General features: G+C 47.7%; 1 pseudogene; it reads left to right on the top strand.

The window, feature by feature from the left end:
- The first annotated feature begins 18,265 nt into the window (after window positions 1-18,265).
- LOC139230692 (U2 spliceosomal RNA) lies at window positions 18,266-18,501 on the top strand (annotated as a pseudogene).
- Window positions 18,502-19,617: the final 1,116 nt, after the last annotated feature.

Here is a 19,617-nt window from a genome sequence, read left to right as displayed (position 1 = left end):
TTGCTTCTGGCCGGCAGTATGTCAGAATCGATGAGGAAAGGCAACGTCACCCTCATCTACAAGCAGAAGGGGGAGAGGGAGGAAATCAAAAACTGGCGGCCCATTTCGCTGCTCAATGTGGACTACAAGATCCTGTCAAAGGTCATCGCCAACAGGGTCAAGTCTGCCCTTGAGCTGGTGATTCACCCGGACCAGACCTGCGCTGTCCCTGGCAAGAAGATCTCTGAAAGCCTCGCGCTACTCAGAGATACGATCGCCTACGTGCGGGACAGGAGGGTGGACACCTGCTTAATCAGCTTAGACCAGGAGAAAGCCTTTGACAGGATATCGCACACGTACCTGATGGACGTGCTCTCCACAATGGGGTTTGGGGAGGGTATCCGCAATTGGGTCAAACTGCTCTACACAGACATCAGTAGTGCAGTTCTAATCAACGGGTGGGAAACTGAAAGCTTTCCGATCAGATCTAGAGTCAGGCAAGGCTGCCCTCTCTCGGTTGTCCTGTTTGTGTGTTGTATCGAGCCCTTTGCCGAGTCCATCAGGAAGGATGAGGGCATTAGAGGGGTGACGATCCCAGGCAGCGGAGGCGCTCAGGTCAAGACCTCCCTGTACATGGACGACGTGGCCGTTTTTTGCTCAGATCCGCAGTCGGTCCGCAGATTGCTCACAATCTGCGACCAGTTTGAACTGGCCTCGGGAGCAAAGGTCAATTGCAGCAAGAGCGAGGCCATGCTCTTTGGCAACTGGACCGACCGAGCCTCCATTTCCTTAACCGTCAAGCCAGATTTCCTGAAGGTGTTGGGAATATGTTTCGGAGCGGACGGGGCGTGAGCCAAAAACTGGGACGAGCGTATCGCCAAGGTCAAACAAAAACTGGGATGGTGGAAGATGCGCTTTTTCTCCATGGCAGGAAAGAACCTGGTCATCAGGAGTGAGGTGCTCTCGGGGTTGCTGCACGTGGCACAGGTCTGGCCCATCCCTCGCTCCTGTGCCGCGGCAGTCACCCGAGCCGTCTTCCACTTTGTCTGGAGGTCCAAAATGGACCGTGTCCGCAGAGACACAATGTACAAATCTCTGGACAGTGGAGGAAAGGACGTTCCGAACGTGGCCCTCATCCTGATGACCACCTTTGTGTGCGGCTGCATCAAGCTGTGCACAGACCCCCGGTACGCAAACACCAAGTGTCACTACGTGCTGAGGTTCGACCTGTCCCCGGTGTTGCGAAGGATGGGTCTGGCCATGCTGCCGCGAAACGCCCCCACCAGTTGGACCATGTCTGTCCACCTGTCCTTCGTGGAAAAGTTTTTCACAAAAAACCCCTTTGACCACTAGGCCATAAAACAGTGGTCAGCACGTAAGGTCCTGGACGCCCTACGAAAGAAGGAGAGGGTGGACCCTGTCGAACTCGTTTGGCAGAACATCTCATCGCCAGAGCTGTCACACAAGCACCAAGACGTAGCTTGGTTGGCGGTGAGGAGGGCCTTACCCGTCAGAGTGTTCATGCACAGCCGACGTCTCAGCAGCACGGCACGGTGCCCCCAAGTCGGCTGCAGGGCGGATGAGACTGTCACCCATCTCCTTCAGGATTGCGCCTTCGCAAGGCAGGTCTGGAAAGAGATGCAGTGGTTGCTGTCGAGGTTCATCCCGAGCAGCTCCGTAACACAGGACTCTGTGCTCTACAGGCTGTTCCCAGGGACACACACCGAGACAGACATCACCTGCTGCTGGAGGGCCATCAACTCGGTCAAAGACGCTCTTTGGTCTTGCCGAAACTTGCTGGTTCTCCAGAGCAAGGAGATGTCTACGTCTGCGTGTTGCAGACTGGCGCAATCCAAGATCCAGGATTACGTGCTGAGGGACGCACTGAAAATTGGTGCAGTCGCCGCAAAGGCACGGTGGGGAAGGGCCACAGTTTAAAGCCCTTCTGCCACGGAAAACCCGGGGGCAGGAATCAGTACAAAACCCCCCTCGGGCTGTATTTGTAATTTACTTTTTGTGTACATGGAGTACCATGATCTGTAAACACCTATGTAGTGCCATGTACAATGCAAGGTCTGTTGCGAAATGCATGTTGAAAAGAAAAGAAAAAAAATATGTAAATGTACCGTCACCCATTCCATGTACTGTATAGTGACACATGTAATTTAATTTGTTTGAATGTACTACAAGGTATCCCGTATTGGACCGAATTGCACTTGAACTGGAAAACAAGGAAATGTAACGAACGGAACTGCCGTCAGCACCCAAGTAATAGTGTATGGGATTGCTGACCGCAGCTAAAGGTATTGAAATGCCTTTGAATGTACTGTACAGATTTTTTTATGAATAAAGTATCTTTTGAAATAAAAAAAAAAGTTTGTTTGAAGATCAGTCCCACAAAACTGTCACCAAGCTCATGACCTACAAGGCCGTAGTAATACCCCCCCTCCTTAATGGCTCAGAGACATGGACCATGTACAGTAGACACCTCAAGTCGCGAGAGAAATACCACCAACGGTGTGTCCGCAAGATCCTGCAAATCCCCTGGGAGGACAGACGCACCAACATCAGTGTTCTCGTCCAAGCCAACATTCCCAGCATTGAAGCACTGACCACATTGATCAGCTCCGCTGGGCAGGCCACATAGTTCGCATGCCAGACACGAGACTCCCAAAGCAAGCGCTCTACTCGGAACTCATCCAAGGCAAACGAGGCAAAGGTGGGCAGAGGAAACGTTACAAGGACACCCTCAAAGCCTCCCTGATAAAGTGTGACATCCCCACAGACACCTGGGAGTCCTTGGCCATAGACCGCCCTAAGTGGAGGAAGTGCATCCAGGAGGGCGCTGAGCACCTCGAGTCTCATCGCCGAGAGCATGCAGAAATCAAGCGCAGGCAGCGGAAATTGCGTGCGGCAAACCAGGCTCCCTGCCCAGCCTTTCCCTCAACGACTATCTGTCCGACCTGTGACAGAGACTGTGGTTCTCATATTGGACTGTACAGCCACCTAAGAACTCATGCTAAGAGTGGAAGCAAGTCTTCCTCGATTCCGAGGGACTGCCTATGATGATGAATAAGTTTTTAAGTTGGTTATTGTGCTCCCAGGCCGCCTGTAATTTCTGCGGTCTGGAAGAGTCTGTGTACATTGAGTTTGCGAGGTAGCAGGCCCTAGCTAATGTATCGCCTCTGTTTAAAAAAGGGGGCAGACAAAAGGCAGGTAACTGTAGGCCGGTTAGTTTAACATCTGTAGTGGGAAAAATGCTTGAAGCTATCATTAAGGAAGAAATAGCGGGACATCTAGATAGGAATAGTGCAATCAAGCAGACGCAACATGGATTCATGAAGGGGAAATCATGTTCAGCTAATTTACTGGAATTCTTTGAGGATATAATGAGCATGGTGGATAGAGGTGTACTGATGGATGTGGTGTATTTAGATTTCCAAAAGGCATTCGATAAGGTGCCACACAAAAAGTTACTGCAGAAGATAAAGGTACGCGGAGTCAGAGGAAATGTATTAGCATGGATCGAGAATTGGCTGGCGAACAGAAAGCAGAGAGTCGGGATAAATGGGTCCTTTTCGGGTTGGAAATCGGTGGTTAGTGGTGTGCCACAGGGACCGGTGCTGGGACCACAACTGTTTACAATATACATAGATGACCTGGAAGAGGGGACAGAGTGTAGTGTAACAAAATTTGCAGATGACACAAAGATTAGTGGGAAAGCGGGTTGTGTAGAGGACTCAGAGAGGCTGCAAAGAGATTTAGATAGGTTAAGCGAATGGGCTAAGGTTTGGCAGATGGATCAGGAAGGTGGTTCTCCTATGCTTTTTGGAAATAGGAGGTGGGTGGGGTGGTTTGATTAATCTACCTCCATGGCAAAAACCTGGTATTGCAGTACTTCCAGGAAAAGTGCTTGGGTTCTAGGCCTTTTTGCTAAGAGCATTAGTGCAGAGTGATCCTTGATGTGTGCAAGGTGACCTCTGGCGTTTGTGATCTGACAAAGAATTGGAAAAATTGGCTATGATTTAAAAAAAAAGAAAAATTGCTGGTTAAAGAGGAAATTAATGCAATAGTAAGGAGGGACATTAGCTTGGATGATGTGGAATCGGTATGGGTGGAGCTGCGGAATACCAAGGGGCAGAAAACGCTAGTGGGAGTTGTGTGCAGACCACCAAGCAGTAGTAGTGATGTTGGGGACAGCATCAAACAAGAAATTAGGGATGCATCCAATAAAGGTACAGCAGTTATAATGGGTGACTTTAAACTATATATTGATTGGGCTAAGCAAACTGGTAGCAATGCGGTGGAGGAGGATTTCCTGGAGTTTATTAGGGATGGTTTTCCAGACCAATATGTCGAGGAACCAACGAGGGAGCTGGCCATCCTAGACTGGGTGATGTGTAATGAGAAAGCACTAATTAGCAATCTTGTTGTGCGAGGCCCCTTGGGGAAGAGTGACCAAAAAAAAATTAAGATGGAGAGATGGTTCTGTGACGTTTTCGCAGCCCGACATGCTGAGGATCAGCAAATCTTTCGATGCCAGACTATGTGACGCCAAACCCACAGACCGCGCGGCCTCCCAGTCTTTCCTGTCATCTATCTCGGAGGTCTTAGACGACAGCGAGCGGGAGAGTCTGGACCACCCGCTAACTCTGGACGAGCTGACAAAGGCCGTCCGGTCCTTCGAGACGCATAAAACTGCCAGAAGCGACGGCTTACCGGTCGAGTTGTATTCGGCTCTGTGGGACTGGATGGGCCCAGACCTGCTGGAAGTGTACGAGGGTATGCTTCTGGCCAGCAGTATGTCAGAATCAATGAGGAAAGGCATTATCACCCTCATCTACAAGCAGAAGGGGGAGAGGGAGGAAATCAAAAACTGGCGGGCCATTTCGTTGCTCAATGTGGACTACAAGATCCTGTCAAAGGTCATCGCCAACAGGGTCAAGTCTGCTCTTGAGCTGGTGATTCTCCCAGACCAGACCTGCGCTGTCCCTGGCAGGAAGATCTCTGATAGCCTCGCGCTACTCAGGGATACGATCGCCTTCGTGCGGGACAGGGGGGTGGACACCTGATTAATCAGCTTAGACCAGGAGAAAGCCTTTGACAGGATATCGCACATGTACCTGATGGACGTGCTCTCCAAAATGGGGTTTGGGGAGGGTATCCGCAATTGGGTCAAACTGCTCTACACAGACATCAGTAGTGCAGTTCTAATCAACGGGTGGGAAACTCAAAGCTTTCCGATCAGATCTGGAGTCAGGCAAGGCTGTCCTCTCTCGTCTGTCTTGTTTGTGTGTTGCCGAGTCCATCAGGAAGGATGCGGGCATTAGAGGGGTGACGATCCCAGGCAGCGGAGGCGCTCAGGTCAAGACCTCCCTGTACATGGATGACGTGGCCATCTTTTGCTCGGATCCGCAGTCGGTCCGCAGATTGCTCACAATCTGCGACCAGTTTGAACTGGCCTCGGGAGCAAAGGTCAATCGCAGCAAGAGCGAGGCCATGCTCTTTGGCAACTGGGCCGACCGATCCTTTATTCCCTTCACCATTAAGCCAGATTACCTGAAGGTGTTGGGAATATGGTTCGGAGCGGACGGGACGTGCGCCAAAAACTGGGATGAGCGTATCGCCAAGGTCAAACAAAAACTGGGATGGTGGAAGATGCGCTTCCTCTCCATGGCAGGAAAGAACCTGGTCATCAGGAGTGAGGTGCTCTCGGGGTTGCTGCACGTGGCACAGGTCTGGCCCATCCCTCGCTCCTGTGCCACGGCAGTCACCCGGGCCGTCTTCCACTTTGTCTGGAGGTCCAAAATGGACCGTGTCCGCAGAGACACAATGTACAAATCTCTGGACAGTGGAGGAAAGGACGTTCCGAACGTGGCCCTCATCCTGATGGCCACCTTTGTGTGCAGCTGCATCAAGCTGTGCACAGACCCTCGGTACGCAAACACCAAGTGTCACTACGTGCTGAGGTTCTACCTGTCCCCGGTGTTGCGAAGGATGGGTCTGGCCATGCTGCCCCAAAACGGCCCCACCAGTTGGACCATGCCTGTCCACCTGTCCTTCTTGCAAAAGTTTTTCACAAAAAACCCCTTTGACCACAAGGCCATAAAACAGTGGTGAGCACGTAAGGTCCTGGACGCCCTACGAAAGAAGGAGAGGGTGGATCCTGTCGGGTGGTTCCCTGAGCGGACTGTCGAACTTATTTGGCAGACGTCTCATCGCCAGAGCTTTCACACAAGCACCAAGACGTAGCTTGGTTGGCGGTGAGGAGGGCCTTACCCGTCAGAGCGTTCATGCACAGCCGACGTCTCAGCAACACGGCACGGTGCCCCCGAGTCGGCTGCGGGGCGGACGAAACTGTCACCCATCTCCTTCAGGATTGCGCCTTCGCAAGGCAGGTTTGGAAAGAGATGCAGTGGTTGCTGTCGAGGTTCATCCCAAGCAGCTCCGTAACACAGGACTCTGTGCTCTACGGGCTGTTCCCAGGGACACACACCGAGACAGACATCACCTGCTGCTGGAGGGCCATCAACTCGGTCAAAGACGCTCTTTGGTCTTGCCGAAACTTGCTGGTCTTCCAGAGCAAGGAGATGTCCACGTCTGCGTGTTGCAGACTGGCGCAATCCAAGATCCAGGAATACGTGCTGAGGGACGCACTTAAAATTGGTGCAGTCGCCGCAAAGGCACGGTGGGGAAGGGCCACAGTTTAAAGCCCTTCTGCCACGGTAAACCCGGGGGCAGGAATCAGTACAAAACTCCCCTCGGGCTGTACTTGTAATTTACTTTTTGTGTACATGGAGCACCATGATCTGTAAACACCTATGTAGTGTCATGTACAATGAAAGGTCTGTTGCGAAATGCATGTTGAAAAGAAAAAATGTAAATGTAACGTCACCCATTCCGTGTACTGTATAGTGACACATGTAATGTAATTTGTTTGAATGTACTACAAGGTATCCCGTATTGGACCGAATTGCACTTGAACTGGAAAACAAGGAAATGTAACGAACGGAACTGCCGGCAGCACCCAAATAATAGTGTATGGGATTGCTGACCGCAGCTAAAGGTATTGAAATGCCTTTGAATGTACTGTACAGATTTTTTTATGAATAAAGTATATTTTGACATTTTTTTTAAAATCGGCAACAGGGTCAAATCTGCTCTTGAGCTGGTGATTTACCCGGACCAGACCTGCGCTGTCCCCGGCAGGAAGATCTCTGATAGCCTGGCGCTACTCAGGGATACGATCGCCTACGACTCTTTTGGGGAGAGTACAAATAAACAGTAGATCGAGTGCCCCCCGATCTGGGGGACACTGCAGACACTTATAACAGCCCTCTTTTTTTTTTTTTTTTTTGGTGATTTTTGTGTTTTTTGGGCACTAAAATCATAGTTTTTTTTTCCAAGTGCCCCCTATAAAAGTGGAGGAGGGGACACTAAAACCAGCATTTAAAATAAATTAGACTTTAAAACAAATAAAATCAAATTAAAATTTGGTTGCCGGGGGTAATACGATCGCCTACGTACGGGACAGTGCGGTGGACATCTATTTAATCAGCTTGGACCAGGAGAAGGCCTTTGACAGGATATCGCACACGTACCTGATAGACGTGCTCTCCAAGTTGGGGTTTGGGGAGGGTATCCGCAATTGGATCCAACTGCTCTACACAGACATCAGTAGCACAGTTCTAATCAACGGATGGGAAACTGAAAGCTTTCCGATCAGATCTGGAGTCAGGCAAGGCTGTCCTCTCTCATCTGTCTTGTTAGTGTGTTGTATCGAGCCCTTTGCCGAGTCCATCAGGAAGGATGCGAGCATTAGAGGGGTGATGATCCCAGGCAGTGGAGGCGCTCAGGTCAAGTGTAGGGGGTGTTGTTTTGGTCAGGTGCCCCACACCCTGGATTCTAGACTGTTGTCTGATTTGGAGATTGTGAGAAACTGAGACAGAGTCAGTTAGGTAGGATGCAAAACTGGTTTTATTGTGTTCAAACAGAGTAAAAAAAAGGCATGTTTTTAATAATCACAGCAATCAGGTACAAATAGGGAGAAATGGCAACTCAAATGCTCTATATTTGGGAAGAACACATAACACATATAACAGATTAACAGAACACAGTCCTCCCACCTCCCAAAATACTTGTCCACTAAACCTGGAAGGGGAAAACACACCAGAACATCAACAGGTAGGAACAGTAAGAAAAACCCAGAACAGGCCTTCAATTATACTAAAACAGGCTTCCTTATCTTCACGCCAAATCAGTTTTGGGGCTTTGTTTAAACTATTCTGTCCATTGATTTTCAAATGTCTCCTTTGTCAGTGTTTTTGGTGGGCTAGTCAGCATTAACTCGATTAGTGTGTGATAATATGCTATCACTGGTTTTGCATTGTTTTAGGATTGTCCAGTTTCCTGGCCATCTAGTTGGGCCCATGATTTCCATAGTGGTTGATTGGGTAATTGGCTTCTTGCATGTTCTGTAGTTTAGATAATGGCTGGTAATTTGATTATCTCTTAGGGGGTGAATTGGTGCTGCATAGTTCCCCCAGTCTGGGATCCTTAATACACGAATTTGCTTCACAGAGGTTAGCCCCACCTCCTGTATTTGGTAACTCTTTTCGCAGCCAAAATGTTGTAGAATCTTAAAATTGATATACTCCTTCCCATAGATGTTTTGGAGGATCTCAGGCTTCTGTAATTTAGGTCCATTTTGAAATCTCTTTTCAAAAAGTCCAAACACTGGGGGGGGGTTCCATGAGGTTGGCCCCCTTTTGACTTTTTCCTTTTAAAACTTAGATCTCCACTTGAAAAATCCAAAGCTCATTTTTAACAGCCCAAGAGGAGCTTTTCTTTAATTTTCAGGGGGAGGGACTCATGGGAATTTTTGGGGACCCTTCATTCCCCCTTATGACACTATCCAACTATAGTGTCACTTTACAGGTGAGCAAAAATTCCTGACTCCCAAGAGCCAACCTTCCCGCAAATTACCTAAACTAAACACCCATAGTATACATTCCCCTTTACGTGATACAGCATTCAGTTACATCCTCTTCCCTTTACAGGCATATAGGCAAGTTACACTTCACTTCACAAGAATAATACATATTTCAAACACATCACACAAAATTACAAACTTAAATTACTAATAGGGTTCCTAAGGTTTGTCCACCACCCTGTAATATCGGGATTGGTGCCTTCGGTTCTTCCTTTTGCACTTGGAACACCACAGATACAGCACTATCCTGAGCTGACATACTACCAAAAGATGGGAGGCTATCCTGATCCAAGAAGGGACTTCTATATTTTTGAAAATGTCCCACCAGGGTGGAACTATGATAGCCAAGATCTCACTCCCTATCTTAATTGTCTTTTGTTCTAGAGTGTAGAAATGTTTTTGCGCTATTTCCACAGATTTCAAAGACATCGTTCCAGGTTCCCCTCTTTTGTCTCCCAGTACCCATAGTGTTTCTGGCGTCTCAATTGTATAATTCTGTTTTGTCTACATTGCCTAAGTCAAACACGTAAAATTTTCTAAACATTTCTTTCAGTACTGCCTGGTATCGTTGTTCCGTTTCTTTGGGGCATCATGCAGGTAAGTGTACTTCGGTAAGGTTTAAGATAATTGGAACCGGTACTGGGGGAGGTGGGACCAGTACAAACCGGATGGTCTGTTTGCTAGTGCTGTTGGGGAGGAGTTAAACTAATATGGCAGGAGGATGGGAACCAATGCAGGGAGACAGAGGGAAACAAAAAGGAGACAAAAGCAAAAGACAGAAAGGAGATGAGTAAAAGTGGAGGGCAGAGAAACCCAAGGCAAAAAACAAAAAGGGCCACTGAATATAAAGGGGCTGCAGGAGGGATCAAAACTAAAAATCATGGTTTAAAAACTAGGATTAAAACACTCTACCTAAACGCATGGAGCATTCGAAATAAAGTAAATGAGTTGACGGCACAAATCATTACAAATGGGTATGATTTAGTGGCCATTACAGAAACGTGGTTGCAGGGTGGCCAAGACTGGGAATTAAACATACAGGGGTATCTGACGATTTGGAAAGATAGACAAGAAGGGAAAGGAGGTGGGTAGCTCTGTTAATAAAGGATGATATCAGGGCAGTTGTGAGAGACGATATTGGCTCTAATGAACAAAATGTTGAATCATTGTGGGTGGTGATTAGAGATAGTAAGGGGAAAAAGTCACTGGTGGGTGTAGTTTATAGGCCCCCAAATAATAACTTCACGGTGGGGAGGGCAATCATCAGGGGAATAATGGAGGCATGTGAAAAAGGAATGGCAGTAATCATGGGGGATTTTAACCTACATATTGATTGGTCAAATCAAATCGCATGGGGTAGCCTGGAGGAGGAATTCATAGAATGCATACAGGATTGTTTCTTCGAACAGTATGTTACAGAACCTACAAGGGAGCAAGCTATCTTAGATCTCGTCCTGTGTAATGACCAGGAATAATAAACGATCTCCTAGTAAAAGATCCTCTTGGAATGAGTGATCACAGTATGGTTGAATTTGTAATACAGATTGAGGATGAGGAAGTAGTGTCTCAAATGAGCGTACTATGCTAAAACAAAGGGGACTACAGTGGGATGAGGGCAGAGTTGGCTAAAGTAGACTGGAAACACAGACTAAACAGTGGCACAATTGAGGAACAGTGGAGGACTTTTAAGGAGCTCTTTCATAGTGCTCAACAAAAATATATTCCAGTGAAAAAGAAGGGCGGTAAGAGAAGGGATAACCAGCCGTGGATAACCAAGGAAATAAAGGAGAGTATCAAATTAAAAACCAATGCGTATAAGGTGGCCAAGGTTAGTGGGAAAATAGAAGATTGGGAAAATTTTAAACGACAGCAAAGAATGACTAAGAAAGCAATAAAGAATGGAAAGATAAATTACGAAGGTAAACTTGCGCAAAACATAAAAATGGATAGTAAAAGCTTTTACAGATATATAAAACGTAAAAGAGTGACTAAAGTAAATGTTGGTCCCTTAGAAGATGAGAAGAGGGATTTAATAATGGGAAATGTGGAAATGGCTGAGACCTTAAACAATTATTTTGCTTCGGTCTTCACAGTGGAAGACACAAAAGCCATGCCAAAAATTTCTGGTCATAGGTATGTGGGAAGGGAGGACCTTGAGATAATCACTATCACTAGGGGGGTAGTGCTGGACAGGCTAATGGGACTCAAGGTAGACAAGTCCCCTGGTCCTGATGAAATGCATCCCAGGGTATTAAAAGAGATGGCGGAAGTTATAGCAGATGCATTCGTTATAATCTACCAAAATTCTCTGGACTCTGGGGAGGTACCAGTGGATTGGAAAGCAGCTATTATAACGCTTCTGTTTAAAAAAGGGGGCAGACAAAAGGCAGGTTAGTTTAATATCTGTAGTGGGGAAAATGCTTGAAACTATCATTAAGGAAGAAATAGCGGGACATCTAGATAGGAATAGTGCAATCAAGCAGACGCAGCATGGATTCATGAAGGAGAAATCATATTTAACCAATTTACTGGAATTCTTTGAGGATATAAAGAGCATGGTGGATAGAGGTGTACCGATAGATGTGGTGTATTTAGATTTCCAAAAGGCATTCGATAAGGTGCCACACAAAAGGTTACTGCAGAAGATAGGGGTACGCGGAGTCAGAGGAAATGTATTAGCATGGATAGAGAATTGGCTGGCTGACAGAAAGCAGAGAGTCGGGATAAATGGGTCCTTTTCGGGTTGGAAATCGGTGGTTAGTGGTGTGCCACGGGGATCGGTGCTGGGACCACAACTGTTTACAATATACATCGATGACCTGGAAGAGGGGACAGAGTGTAGTGTAAAAAAATTGCTGGTCACAGGAATGTGGGAAGGGAGGACCTTTGGATAATCACTGTCACTAGGGGGTTAGTGCTGGACAGGCTAATGGGACTCAAGGTAGACAAGTCCCCAGGTCCTGATGAAATGCATCCCTGGATATTAAAAGAGATGGCGGAAGTTATAGCAGATGCATTCGTTATAATCTACCAAAATTCTCTGGACTCTGGGGAGGTACCAGCAGATTGGAAAACAGCTAATGTAACGCCTCTGTTTAAAAAAGGGGGCAGACAAAAGGCAGGTAACTATACGCCGGTTAGTTTAACATCTGGAGTGGGGAAAATGCTTGAAACTATCATTAAGGAAGAAATAGCGGGACATCTGGATAGGAATAGTGCAATCAAGCAGACGCAGCATGGATTCATGAAGGGGAAATCATGTTTAACTAATTTACTGGAATTCTTTGAGGATATAACGAGCATGGTGGATAGAGGTGTACCGATGGATGTGATGTATTTAGATTTTCAAAAGGCATTCGATAAGGTGCCACACAAAAGGTTACTGCAGAAGATAAGGGTACGCGGAGTCAGAGGAAATGTATTAGCATGGATCGAGAATTGGCTGGCTAACAGAAAGCAGAGAGTCGGGATAAATGGGTCCTTTTCGGGTTGGAAATCGGTGGTTAGTGGTGTGCCACAGGGATCGGTGCTGGGACCACAACTGTTTACAATATACATCGATGACCTGGAAGAGGGGACAGAGTGTAGTGTAACAAAATTTGCAGATGACACAAAGATTAGTGGGAAAGCGGGTTGTGTGGAGGACACAGAGAGGCTGCAAAGAGATTTAGATGGGTTAAGTGAATGGGCTAAGGTTTGGCAGATGGAATACAATGTCGGAAAGTGTGAGGTCATCCACCTTGGGAAAAAAAACAGTAAAATGGAATATTATTTGAATGGGGAGAAATTACAACATGCTGAGGTGCAGAGGGACCTGGGGGTCCTTGTGCATGAAACTCTTTTAGAGTCTACCTGCAAAACATAAAACATGTATCCGTGCCACCCGACCTGGATGACACACCAGACATTTACAAGGCCCTTTTTTTCTCTTTTTTTTTTGGCACTAAAATCAAATTTTTTCCTTTTTCCAGTGTCCTTGTGCATGAATCCCAAAAAGTTAGTTTGCAGGTGCAGCAGGTAATCAGGAAGGCGAATGGAATGTTGGCCTTCATTGCGAGAGAGATGGAGTACAAAAGCAGGGAGGTCCTTCTGCAACTGTACAGGGTATTGGCGAGGCCGCACCTGGAATACTGCGTGCAGTTTTGGTCACCTTACTTAAGGAAGGATATACTAGCTTTGGAGGGGGTACAGAGACGATTCACGAGGCTGATTCCGGAGATGAGGGGGTTACCTTATGATGATAGGTTGAGTAGACTGGGTCTTTACTCGTTGGAGTTAAGAAGGATGAGGGGGGATCTTATAGAAACATTTAAAATAATGAAAGGGATAGACAAGATAGAGGCAGAGAGGTTGTTTCCACTGGTCGGGGAGACTAGAACTAGGGGGCACAACCTCAAAATACGGGGGTGCCAATTTAAAACCGAGTTGAGAAGGAATTTCTTCTCCCAGAGGGTTATGAATCTGTGGAATTCTCTGCCCAAAGAAGCAGTTGAGGCTAGCTCATTGAATGCATTCAAGTCACAGATAGATAGATTTTTAACCAATAAGGAAATTAAGGGTTATGGGGAGCGGGCGGGTAAGTGGAGCTGAGTCCACGGCCAGATCAGCCATGATCTTGTTGAATGGCGGAGCAGGCTCGAGGGGCTGGATGGCCTGCTCCTGTTCCTAATTCTTATGTTCTTATAGAAACATAGAAACATAGAAAATAGGTGCAGGAGCAGGCCATTCAGCCCTTCTAGCCTGCACCGCCATTCAATGAGTTCATGGCTGAACATGAAACTTCAGTACCCACTTCCTGCTTTCACGCCATACCCCTTGATCCCCCGAGTAGTAAGGACTTCATCTAACTCCCTTTTGAATATATTTAGTGAATTGGCCTCAACTACTTCCTGTGGTAGAGAATTCCACAGGTTCACCACTCTCTGGGTGAAGAAGTTTCTCCTTATCTCGGTCCTAAATGGCTTACCCCTTATCCTTAGACTGTGACCCCTGGTTCTGGACTTCCCCAACATTGGGAACATTCTTCCTGCATCCAACCTGTCCAAACCCGTCAGAATTTTAAACGTTTCTATGAGGTCCCCTCTCACTCTTCTGAACTCCAGTGAATACAAGCCCAGTTGATCCAGTCTTTCTTGATAGGTCAGTCCCACCATCCCGGGAATCAGTCTGGTGAATCTTCGCTGCACTCCCTCAAAAGCAAGAATGTCCTTCCTCAAGTTAGGAGACCAAAACTGTACACAATACTCCAAGTGTGGCCTCACCAAGGCCCTGTACAACTGTAGCAACACCTCCCTGCCCCTGTACTCAAATCCCCTCGCTATGAAGGCCAACATGCCATTTGCTTTCTTAACCGCCTGCTGTACCTGCATGCCAACCTTCAATGACTGATGTACCATGACACCCAGGTCTCGTTGCACCTTCCCTTTTCCTAATCTGTCACCATTCAGATAATAGTCTGTCTCTCTGTTTTTACCACCAAAGTGGATAACCTCACATTTATCCACATTATACTTCATCTGCCTCGCATTTGCCCACTCACCTAACCTATCCAAGTCACTCTGTAGCCTCATAGCATCCTCCTCGCAGCTCACACTGCCACCCAACTTAGTGTCATCCGCAAATTTGGAGATACTACATTTAATCCCCTCGTCTAAATCATTAATGTACAATGTAAACAGCTGGGGCCCCAGCACAGAACCCTGCGGTAACCCACTAGTCACTGCCTGCCATTCCGAAAAGTACCCATTTACTCCTACTCTTTGCTTCCTGTCTGACAACCAGTTCTCAATCCACGTCAGCACACTACCCCCAATCCCATGTGCTTTAACTTTGCACATTAATGTCCTGTGTGGGACCTTGTCGAAAGCCTTCTGAAAGTCCAAATATACCACATCAACTGGTACTCCTTTGTCCACTTTATTGGAAACATCCTCAAAAAATTCCAGAAGATTTGTCAAGCATGATCTCCCTTTCACAAATCCATGCTGACTTGGACCTATCATGTCACCATTTTCCAAATGCGCTGCTATGACATCCTTAATAATTGATTCCATCATTTTACCCACTACTGAGGTCAGGCTGACCGGTCTATAATTCCCTGCTTTCTCTCTCCCTCCTTTTTTAAAAAGTGGGGTTACATTGGCTACCCTCCACTCGATAGGAACTGATCCAGAGTCAATGGAATGTTGGAAAATGACTGTCAATGCATCCGCTATTTCCAAGGCCACCTCCTTAAGTACTCTGGAATGCAGTCCATCAGGCCCTGGGGATTTATCGGCCTTCAATCCCATCAATTTCCCCAACACAATTTCCCGACTAATAAAGATTTCCCTCAGTTCCTCCTCCTTAATAGACCCTCTGACCACTTTTATATCCGGAAGGTTGTTTGTGTCCTCCTTAGTGAATACTGAACCAAAGTACTTGTTCAATTGGTCTGCCATTTCTTTGTTCCCCGTTATGACTTCCCCTGATTCTGACTGCAGGGGACCTACGTTTGTCTTTACTAACCTTTTTCTCTTTACATACCTATAGAAACTTTTGCAATCCGCCTTAATGTTCCCTGCAAGCTTCTTCTCGTACTCCATTTTCCCTGCCCTAATCAAACCCTTTGTCCTCCTCTGCTGAGTTCTAAATTTCTCCCAGTCCCCAGGTTCGCTGCTATTTCTGGCCAATTTGTATGCCATTTCCTTGGCTTTAATACTATCCCTGATTTCCCTAGATAGCCACGGTTGAGCCACCTTCCCTTTTTTATTTTTACGCCAGACAGGAATGTACAATTGTTGTAATTCATCCATGCGGTCTCTAAATGTCTGCCATTGCCCATCCACAGTCAACCCCTTAAGTATCATTAGCCAATCTATCTTAGCCAATTCATGCCTCATACCTTCAAAGTTACCCTTCTTTAAGTTCTGGACCATGGTCTCTGAATTAACTGTTTCATTCTCCATCCTAATGCAGAATTCCACCATATTATGGTCACTCTTCCCCAAGGGGCCTCCCACAATGAGATTGCTAATTAATCCTCTCTCATTACACAACACCCAGTCTAAGATGGCCTCCCCCCTAGTTGGTTCCTCGACATATTGGTCTAGAAAACCATCCCTTATGCATTCCAGGAAATCCTCCTCCACCGTATTGCTTCCAGTTTGGCTAGCCCAATCTATGTGCATATTAAAGTCACCCATTATAACTGCTGCACCTTTATTGCATGCACTCCTAATTTCCTGTTTGATGCCCTCCCCAACATCACTACTACTGTTTGGAGGTCTGTACACAACTCCCACTAACGATTTTTGCCCTTTAGTGTTCTGCAGCTCTACCCATATAGATTCCACATCATCCAAGCTAATGTCTTTCCTAACTATTGCATTAATCTCCTCTTTAACCAGCAATGCTACCCCACCTCCTTTTCCTTTTATTCTATCCTTCCTGAATGTTGAATACCCCTGGATGTTGAGTTCCCAGCCCTGATCATCCTGGAGCCACGTCTCCGTAATCCCAATCACATCATATTTGTTAACATCTATTTGCACAGTTAATTCATCCACCTTATTGCGGATACTCCTTGCATTAAGACACAAAGCCTTCAGGCTTGCTTTTTTAACACCCTTTGTCCTTCTAGAATTTTGCTGTACAGTGGCCCTTTTTGTTCTTTGCCTTGGGTTTCTCTGCCCTCCACTTTTCCTCATCTCCTTTCTGTCTTTTGCTTTTGCCTCATTTTTGTCTCCCTCTGTCTCCCTGTATAGGTTCCCATCCCCCTGCAATATTAGTTTAACTCCTCCCCAACAGCACTAGCAAACACTCCCCCTAGGACATTGGTTCCAGACCTGCCCAGGTGCAGACCGTCCGGTTTGTACTGGTCCCACCTCCCCCAGAACCGGTTCCAATGCCCCAAGAATTTGAATCCCTCCCTGCTGCACCACTGCTCAAGCCATGTATTCATCTGCGCTATCCTGCGATTCCTACTCTGACTAGCACGTGGCACTGGTAGCAATCCCGAGATTACTACTTTTGAGGTCCTACTTTTTAATTTAGCTCCTAGCTCCTTAAATTCTTTTCGTAGGACCTCATCCCTTTTTTTACCTATGTCGTTGGTACCAATGTGCACCACGACAACTGGCTGTTCTCCCTCCCATTTCAGAATGTCCTGCACCCGCTCCGAGACATCCTTGACCCTTGCACCAGGGAGGCAACATATGTTTTTTTAAAAATATTATTTAAATTCGTAGCCAATCGTTCCAATTCTTTGTCAAATCATAAACGCCAGAGGTCACCTTGCACACATCAAGGATCACTCTGCGCCAATGCTCTTAGCCAAAAGGCCTAGAGCCACTGCACCGTTCCTGGAAGTACTGCAATACCAGGTTCGTGCCATGGAGGTGGATGGGTCAGGCCCCCCACACACCTCCGTGGAGGTGGATGGGTCAAGCCACCCCACCCACTAACTGAGGCTACTGCATAGTGTATCCCCTGATAGAGTACCTTTTCGTTTGGTACTGGAACTAATCCATTCCCTGGTCCCTTGGTGGTGGTAGGACACCTTTGTATTACTGTCCGTACTGTCAGGGTAGTCGGCAGGGGCTTTTTGGTGCATGCCACCAGTTCAGTGGCGTTAATTGGGACAGGAGAATATGGGACCTCACACGCCAGCAGGCTAGAGTCCCACGCCATCCCCTCTCTGGTGTCTTGCCATTATCTGGCAAAGGCAATTGACATGCCTGCGGGACAGACCCTCTCTGATCCCCATATGCAGACATAAATCCCCTGTTCAGACTCCCACCACTTATCCCAACACACACTCACTCCCCCCTTGGTCCCCGTGATCATCCGGTGGGTGTCGTTCCCCGTCGGTTCTGTAGTCTACCGCGTCCTTGCTCAGCTTCCTGAGCCACTACCACCTATCCCGAGGAATCTGTCCCTTACAGGTAAGGCACACATGTTTTCCTTTGGTAACCCTGACCCATGCCGCAACCATTTGTACCCTGGGGCATGGGATGGAGACTTCCCTGTAGGTGAATCCGTCCTGGCTGGAGTACCGAGTAGAGTTAGACCCCAGCCACCCTGGCCACCTCTCCTGGTGGAAGTAGATCACGATCTCCTCCACACCCGGTGTGCCACCCCCGGCAGTCACCGTTGGTGCCCTCGCTCCCAAGCACCCATAAATGCGGGATTCCTCCACGTCGCCTTGGTCACCGGTGCTCACCCCCATTAGGGCGAGCAGGAGCAGCACCTTTCCCATTTTAAATTCCTTCCCAGTTCCTGTGAGGATACATAAAAGACAGCCATGCCCTGAGACTCGCTTCTCGGCCTTTTGGCTAAGATCATGCGTAACTGACCTGACAGGGGAGTAACCATGACCCCAAAGTGGTTCTCCCTGGATCAGGAAGGTGGTTCTTCTATGCTTTTTGGAAATAAGAGGTGGGTGGGGTGGTTTGACCCATCCATCCACGGAGGTGTGTGGGGGTGCTGACCGATCCACCTCCATGGCATAAACCTGGTATTGCAGTACTTCCAGGAACGGTGCAGTGGCTCTAGGCCTTTTGGCTAAGAGCATTGGCGCAGAGTGATCCTTGATGTGTGCAAGGTGACCTCTGGCGTTTGTGATCTGACAAAGAATTGGAAAGATTGGCAGTAACGCAGTTCCCCGCTCCCACCTGCCCTGTTTGTCTGGCTGCCCTGCCCCCTTTGGGACTTTCACAGCCAGTGGCTGCTGGCTGCTCCTTACGTTTTTTTGGGCTCCACTGGTTTAAACAGGTTGACATGGAACCACTTTGTGCGGCGGGGCATCTTTGTGGCATAGACCATGGGGCTTGCCTTGTCCACAATGTGGTATGGTCCCATATATAGGGCTTCAAATGTTCCTACCCTATCTCCCATTCGTGGTGCTTGCGGGGTTCCAGCAGCAATCGGTTGCTCCGATGCCGGTTCCCCATGTTATCAGCAGCTTGCCAGTGAATCTGCTTGAGGCGTTCAAACAGATTCTTGACAAAACGGTCCAGGTTCACCTCTCTCAGCTGACCTTCCATGAGCACCGGGGCTAGGACGTGGGTAGGGGTTCGCATGGCCCTACCAGTCATGAGCTCGTGTGGGGAATACCCCGTGCTCTTTGACTGGTTACCCCGAATCCCCATTAGGACTAGCGGAAAACCTCTACCCATTTTTGGGGTGAGTCTCCCGTCTTCTTCCGCAGCCTTTCTTTAATGGTGCGGTTTAAACGCTCCACAATACCTGATGACTGTGGATTGTGGGCAACGTGCCATTTCCCTTGAAGGCCGAGCACATTAAGGGTTGCCTGCATTGCCTGGCCTGTGAAGTGGCTCCCCTGGTCAGACTCCACATACTGTGGGAGTCCCCACTGGGAGAATATCTCTTTCACAAGGATCCTAGCCGTTCCTAAAGTGGTGGCTGTTCGGCATGGGAAGGCTTCAACCCATTCGGAGAACACATCCACCAGGACTAGGCAGTACTTATAGCCTCCCTGGGCGGTGGGTAGGGGCCCGATGTAGTCGATCTGAATCGACTGCCATGGTCCCTCTCCCCTTCTGATGTGTCCCATAGACACCTTCCTTTTCTGGGGGTCAGGGTTGTTAGCACACACTAGGCAGTCGGCGCAGAACTCGCGAACATCTTCCCTGAGTCTCGGCCAC

The sequence above is a fragment of the Pristiophorus japonicus genome, chromosome 19 (assembly GCF_044704955.1).
Source record: "Pristiophorus japonicus isolate sPriJap1 chromosome 19, sPriJap1.hap1, whole genome shotgun sequence".
Classification (NCBI taxonomy): domain Eukaryota; kingdom Metazoa; phylum Chordata; class Chondrichthyes; family Pristiophoridae; genus Pristiophorus; species Pristiophorus japonicus.
This window is presented reverse-complemented; position numbering and strand designations above follow the sequence as displayed.